The sequence below is a fragment of the Pongo pygmaeus genome, chromosome 11, assembly GCF_028885625.2.
Source record: "Pongo pygmaeus isolate AG05252 chromosome 11, NHGRI_mPonPyg2-v2.0_pri, whole genome shotgun sequence".
NCBI lineage: Eukaryota > Metazoa > Chordata > Mammalia > Primates > Hominidae > Pongo > Pongo pygmaeus.
The window spans coordinates 89,465,729-89,473,485 of NC_072384.2; the positions used below are offsets into that span (position 1 = coordinate 89,465,729).

General features: G+C 39.5%; 1 pseudogene; it reads right to left on the reverse strand.

The window, feature by feature from the left end:
- Positions 1–226: 226 nt before the first annotated feature.
- LOC129031586 (lysine-specific demethylase 3A-like) lies at positions 227–2,546 on the reverse strand (annotated as a pseudogene).
- Positions 2,547–7,757: the final 5,211 nt, after the last annotated feature.

A 7,757-nucleotide genomic window follows, 5' to 3' on the forward strand; every position in this document is an offset into this window, starting at 1 on the left:
GCTAATTGTGTGATAATCTAAGACGGTATCACTTTGTTTTAACAAAGGTATTTTATAAACACTTTATTACATGAATGCTTGAGCGCAAAATGTTTAACCCTTAAAATTAGCAAAATTTCATTTAAATTAAAACTCCATTTAACTAAAAATGGTTAACTCCGAGAATTGTATAGTAGTTGACTTCTGCTGTACAATGTCGAGCCTATGCAATACAATAAGAACTGCATCATGGCTGTTTATTTTCTCCATTGCTCTTCTGAACCTGTTCCAAAGGAGTGGGAGAGGGCTACTAGACAAACACGAAACAAAATGCAACTCAAATTAATTGCCCAGAGTGACTCCTAATAGTTGCAAGTATATTTTGACTCAGTTGTCCAACCAAATAGCTGGGGGTTAACTGCAGGTATTGTTCCAGAGCTGCAAAGAAGTTTTGTTTTTAGAGCTTAGTGAAAGTTCTGCACTAGATGAGAAGCCGCAATTTAAAGCTCCATATTCTGTAGTTACTACTCATACATACTTATTATCTGTAAACACCATAAATATATATTAAACAGAGTACTCTCGCCAGTCAATACAGTTTAAAAATAAAATAAAAGATGAAGTAACATGATTCTCAAAGTCCACCAGAATCTCACCTGAAGAGTTTGAGCAGCTGCCAATATTTCATTTTCATTTGTGCGTGGGTAGAGGCATCTCTGACAGACTTTAACAAAACTGGATCCACTGGTTTTTAGTATAGCAGCAACATCTTTCAATGCATGGTAGATAACGTACTTCACCTGTAATACGTCTTTGTGATTGGTATGAATCTGTGACAGATAACGGAATTCCTGAGTAAACCAGGAGCATTGTTTAACATGCTCTAGAGAAACAAAATTTTCAGTCATTTTGATACCACTATATAAGTTATGGTCCTGATGTGGGGTTCCTGCTGTGATAAACACTGCTTCTCTGAGAAATTGTATAATAGCTCAGCCTTGACCTCCATACTCTTCATGAAGATGCTTTCTTAGTGATCTGTCTAAATACCAGCTCTGATCACAAATAGGATCATGGTCTGCTGGATTTTCTTTTCTTTTCTTTTCTTCCTTCCTTCTTTCTTTTCTTTTCTTTCTTTTTTTTTTTTTTTTTTTTTTTTTGAGAAAGGGTCTCACTCTGTTGCTCAGGCTGGAGTGCAGTGGCGCAAACACAGCTGGCTGCAGCCTCAACCTCCTTGGCTCAAGCCATCCTCCTGCTTCAGCCTCTCCAGTAGCTGGGACCACAGATGCACACCACCACACCCAGCTAATTTCGTTATTTTTTGTTAGAGATGGAGTTTTGCCATGTGGCCCAGACTAGTCTTGAATTCCTAGGCTCAGCGATCCACCCATCTTGGCCTCCCAAAGTTCTGGGATTACAGGTGTGGGCCACCATGCCTGGCCTGCTGGGTTTTCTTGAGTTTGTTGTGAGTTTGTCAGCATTCCATCTTGGATAGTTTTAAGGAGTTCTTCACGGTCACACTATCCTTTGGAAATTTCCACATAGACCATAACATTGGCTACACCAGATATATCTAAATAAAGACTTGAGGCTCCATATTTCCAATCTCTAATAAGCCTGTAAGCATTATATATCTTCAGAACCAGATCTGGCCAAAGTAGTTTGGCAGTCTAGAGAACAAATTTAGTTTGCCATCTCTTTTTGTGTACTCGTGTGCTCAGGCGATGGAATGTTGGCAATCAGATCATCAAACCTGGAAGGGATCATATCTCTAAAATCTTCTCCTCGTGGCTAGTCCTTAAGTTTCCACATCATTGTTTTTCATTTTAAAGCTATTTGGAACTACTTCAAACCCACTCTAGAAGTCTACTGTGGCTTCTGTGATCATTTCATTAGGTCCTGCCATTAACTATGTTGTTGACTTCCATATCCCCTTTGGTGAAGGATTCAGGCTTCCAAGGTTCACCATTTAATTTTTGATGCACCCCACAAACCCTCACTAGCTGCCCTATTTCCATCACTCCCTGAACACATTCCAGTTGCTCCTGTTGGGATCTTGCAAACATAGCAGGCAATTATCTTATAGCCAGGTATGAGGAGTGTCAGCATGCTGGCTTGTCATCAGTCCCTGAGGGTGCTTAGCTAAATCAGAGGACATTTTGTTTTCCACTAAAGAAGCACAGATGTCATCAAGGATTTTTGGTGTATTCTTGAGTCCATTTTCTGTCTTTGTTTGTCTTGTTGACATTCCCACCGGTTAGGTCAGTCAGCCAGTTTAAAGCAGATGTGCTGGCTGGACAGGCAGACTTTGTGCCTCTGGCTGGCTTGGAGGCTACATCTCCACCCATGGCTGCTGTGCCAATGCTGAGGAATTGTGCTGGAGCATTGTACCAAGAGTAGGTTTTTCTCCAACTGTGGAAGTCTGCTTTATGTCTTCCTTTGAGATTGGCTTTGTTAAGAGCTTGGATTGCCTATTTGAACAGAAGCCACCTGCCTTTATTCCACATTTTGCTCTTACAAAATGAACAGTCTCCAACAGCATGGAGAGATTTTCCAGGAATCATCATATCAACTTTTATATGACAGTGCTACCAGTCATATAAAAGTATAGCAATACAATTATTACATATAGCCATTATATTTGATAATAATAAATGACTACATTACTGGTTTATGTATTTACTATAGTGTACTTTTTGTTATTTTAGAATATACTTTTTCTACTTACTTAAAAAAAATTCCTATAAAAAAGCCTCAGGAAGGTCCTTTGGGAAGTATTCAAAAAGAAAGCATTGTTATCACAGGAGATGACAACTCCATGTATGTTATTGTCCCTGAAGACCTTCCAGGGGGACAAGATGTGGAGGTGGAAGATAGTAATATTGATGATCCCATCATCAATATGTGGGCCTAGGCTAATGTGTATGTTTATATCTTAGTTTTTAACCAAAAAAGTAAAAAAAGTTTTTAAAAGTTTAAAAGTAGAAAACAGCTTATAAAATAGAATATAAAGAAAGGAAATATTTTTGTAGCATGTGTTTATATTTTAAGCTGTGCTATTACAAAAAATCAGAAAGTTAAAAAATTAAAAACTTTATAAAGTGAAAAAGTTACAGTAAGCTAAGGTTAATTTATTATTGAGAAACATAAAATTTTTAAATTTAGTGTAGCCTAAGTGTACTGTGTTTGTAAAGTCTACAGTAGTGTATAGTAATGTCCTAGGCCTTCAAATTCAATCACCACTCACTCACTGATGCACCCACAGCACCTCCAGTGGGCGAGCTCCACTCATGGTAAGTGCCCCATCCACAGGTGTAGTATTTTTTATCTATCTATCTATCTATCTATCTATCTATCTATCTATCTATCATTTATTTATTTTGAGACAGGGTCTCACTCTGTCAGGCTGGAGTGCAGTGGTGTGATCACAGTTCATTGCAGCCTCGATCTCCCAGGCTCAAGCAATCCTCCTACTTCAGCCTCCCAAGTAGCTGGGACTACAGACACACCACCAGGCATGCACCACCATGCCTGGTTAATTTTGTAAAAAATTGTAGAGACAGGGTCTCACTAAAGTTGTCCAGGTGGTCTCAAACTCCTGGGCTCAAGTGATCCTCCCACCTTGGTCTCACAAAATGTACTTTTAGCCAGGTGCGGTGGCTCACACCTGTAATCTCAGCACTTTGGGAGGCCAAGGCAGGTGCATCACCCGAGGTCAGGAGTTCAAGACCAGCCTGACCAACATGGAGAAACTCCATCTCTACTAAAAACACAAAATTACCCGGGCAAGGTGGTGCATGCCTGTAATCCCAGCTACTCAGGAGGCTGAGGCAGGAGAATCACTTGAACCCGGGAGGTGGAGGTTGCCATGAGCCAAGATCAAGCCATTGCACTCCTGCCTGGGCAACAAGAGCAAAACTCCATCGCAAAAAATAAATAAATAAATAAAAATATACTTTTAATCTTTTATACCATATTTTAACTGTACCTCTTCTGTTTAGATCACAGACCCTTGCATAGGGTTACAATTGTTTATAGTATTAAGTACAGCAACATGCTGTACAGCTTTGTATCCTAGGAGCAATAGGTTATACCTTATACAGGCATACCTCATACAGGCACACCTCAGATATACTGAGGTTTTAGTTCCAGACAACTGCAATAAAATCAATTATTGCAATAAAGTGTGTCACCCATATTTTTTGGTTTCTCAGTACATATAAAAGTTATGTTTAAACTCTACTGTCACCTATTAAGTGTACAATAATATTACACCTAATAAAAATGTACATACCTGTACAGACAGGGGAATGTCTGATCAGTGAATTAGTCAGAACACATTTACCGATTAAGTTCACTTTTTTCTATAAGCGTGGTTCATGGCACCCAAAAACAATTACAACAGTAACATCAAAGATAATTGATTACAGATCATCATAATACATATAATAATGAAAAATTTGAAATATTGTGGGAATTACCAAAATGTGACATAGAGACATGAAGTGGCCACATTGTATTGGAAAATAGTGCTGATAGATTTTTATCAGGGAAGCAAAAGCATTTCCAGAAGTCTACAGCAGAATCTTTATATATTCATTGGCTAAGATTGAGTCATTTGGCCAAGATAATCTAGAAATCAAGTGTCTGGAAAAGAAAAAGAACAACAGGATTATAGACTGGTTATAGTGCATCCTCTGGAGCTGGGCAGATTGCTGCCTGTAATACTGTGCTTCATAACAAGCAATTTCCCAAACCTTTGTGGTTTATAAGAACAAGCATTTGTTCCCTGCTTATGGACATGTAGGTCATTTATGACTCTGCTAGCTTTGGTCAGGACTGACTGGGCTTGGATCCAGGACATGTATGGGACATGTATGTTTTTATGTCTGCCCTGCATATAACTTTTTCTTTTTTGCGACATGGTCTTGCTCTGTCATCCAGGCTTGAGAGCAGTGGCATGATCACAGCTCACTGCAGCCCCAACCTCCTGTGCTCAAGCAATCCTCTCATCTCAGCCTCCAAAGTAGCTAGGACTTGACTTTAGGTGCAAGCCATCATGTCTGGCTAATTTTTGTAATTTTTGTAAAGACAGGGTTTCACTCCATTCCCCAGGCTGGTCTCAAACTCCTAGGCTCAAGAGATCCTCCCATCTTGGCTTCCCAAAGTGCTGGGATTACAGGCATGAGCCACCATGCCCGGCCAACTCCACATATATGTTCATTATGACACTACTGGCCACCCATAGCATGTTCTTCTCATGGAAAATGGGAGAAGTGCAAGAAGTCAGATAAAAGCACACAAATACATTTACAATCTCTGTTCATGTGATATCCACTAACACTCCATTTGCCAGACAAATCACCTGGCTAAGTCCAACATAAATGGGGTGAGGAGACATACTCTGTACACTCCATTGGAAAGTGCTACAAAGTCGCATGTCGAGAGGTGTATATGTATAATTCAATTGTAGAATGGGAATGGATTGGGAACACAGATCTAATCTATCACCTCATTCCAAACAAAACTGGTACCCTGACAGCAAGCAAGAAAGGAATGATTATTGGCTAGCCATGCAATTGTATCTTCACATTAGAGCAGTTGAAAAAGGCCTTAGGAACTTAATTGGCAGGAGAAAAAGGAGAAAGTAAGGAAATGGTAGAGTGACAAATTGCTTTCCCGGGCAGAGGTTTTCAGCTATCACATTGATGCTGACTTCAGGAGTGCAGAGCTGGGTGTATCTACCCCAGAGAGTGAGAGTTCTGAGAGCCTTCTACTTTCAACTGCATGCTCTCCATGTTGAATTAAAAGTATTTTTTGAGCATGAAGAACATGAGCCTCAAACATAACATTTTCTACGATTTTTTAAAAGTCAGGCTTTCACATACTTTCTAATTCTCCCATCTCACTTTTTTTTTTTAAGTAATTTGGTAGGGTGCAGCTGCTTATGCCTGTAATCCTAGCAATTTGGGAGGTCGAGGTGGGTGGATGGCTTGAGACCAAGAGTTCTAGACTAGCCTGGCCAACATGGTGAAACCTCTTCTCTACTAAAATTATAAAAACTAGCTGGGTGTTGTAGCATGTGCCTGTAATCCCAGCTACTTGGGAGGCTGAGGCAGGAGAATTGCCTGAACCTGGGAGGCAGAGGTTGCAGTGGGCTGAGACTGGCGCCAATGCACTCCAACCTGGGTGACACAGTGAGACTTTGTCTCAACAAAAAAAAAAAAAAAAGTAATTTGTTTTGAGTCAGCACCCTTGGAGTTTATCCACCTAAGAGAGAAACAAAGAAGTCAAAAGTTAAAAATGCAAATCCCTCCAAAGTTTCCAGAGTTTGCAGATATTTTAAATGTGCTGAAGCAGTGCTGATTATAGTGGGAGCCAGCCTCCAACATGGTCCCCAATGATCCTCTCTTCCTAGTATTCAGATCCGTGCATAGTCTCCTTCCACACTGTGCCAGACTTGGTCTGTGTGAACAGCAGCATACAGCGGAAACGACAGTAGGTCACCTCTGAGATTAGGTTATAAAAGGCACTGCTGCTTCTGTCTTGAGCACTCTCTTACTCTCTCCCCTTGATTTCTCTCTCAGATGACTCGCTTTGAGGGAAACCCATTGCCATGTTGTAAGCAGGTCTGTGGAAGGTCCAACATGGTGAGGAATTGAGTCCTCTCACTAATGGCCACCTGATAAGGCATCTTGGAAGCATATCCTCCAGCTCAGTCAAGCCTTCAGATGACTACAGACTTAGTCGATAGCTTGCCTGCAACTCTGTGAGAAACCCTAAGAGAAAACCACCAGGCTGAGCAACTCTGGATTCCTGACTCACAGAAAATGTCTAAGATATGTTTGTTTGAAGCTGCTAAGCGTTTGGTGTAATTTATTACACAGCAATAGACAACTAATACCATCACAAAAATATGCAATCACCAAGACCCCATTGGAAATGTTAACTCAAGAACACAAAGACTTACTTGGCACTCACAGATAAGGAAACTACCACTGTCAAATCTGCTGCCCAACATTCATAAAACTAGTGTCTGAACACTGAAGGGCTCATGTAATAAAAAGCCAATACCTAGTCAATGACCACATTGGCATGCAGCAAGAGTTGAAGCAAAAGATTGTGACCTAGGCCTCACTTTCTCTTCCAAATCTCACATCTTACACAACTATTTGGCAAAACCTAATTTGCATCTATATCAGTAACTGCAAGAAAGCCTTGGAGGTACAAGCTTTAACTTTCCAGGCTGTGTTCTATGGAAATGCACAGTGGAAGGAAATTAAATGGATATTGAGTGATGCTTCACTATATCTACTATACTGGGCTATTGTGAGCGAATTTTTTCAAACATTTTGAAAATCTTAGATTTAAAAAAGATAAAATTTAAAACCAAGACACTTATTAACCAAAATTGGCTCAGAAAGAAGTATAAAATTGGAATAAATCATAACTATTAAAGAAGCCAAAATAATCCAAATTCTTCCTCAAAAGTTGCTAATATGTTGACAGTTTTATAACCATGCTTTATCAGACTTACGAAAAAAGTTAACCCCTATCCTAAAACACATTTTTTAAAAGAAGAGCAAATATGAGCAGATACAAAGCTACTTGACTTATTTCACAAAGCTGAGATAATTTTGACACCAAAACCTAGACAAGGATTGTATAAGAAAAGAAAATCATAGGTAATATCATTGATAAATACAGATGCAAAAACTCCAAAATAAACCATTAGCAATTTGCACTCATTTAATGTACAAAAATAGCATTATATTATT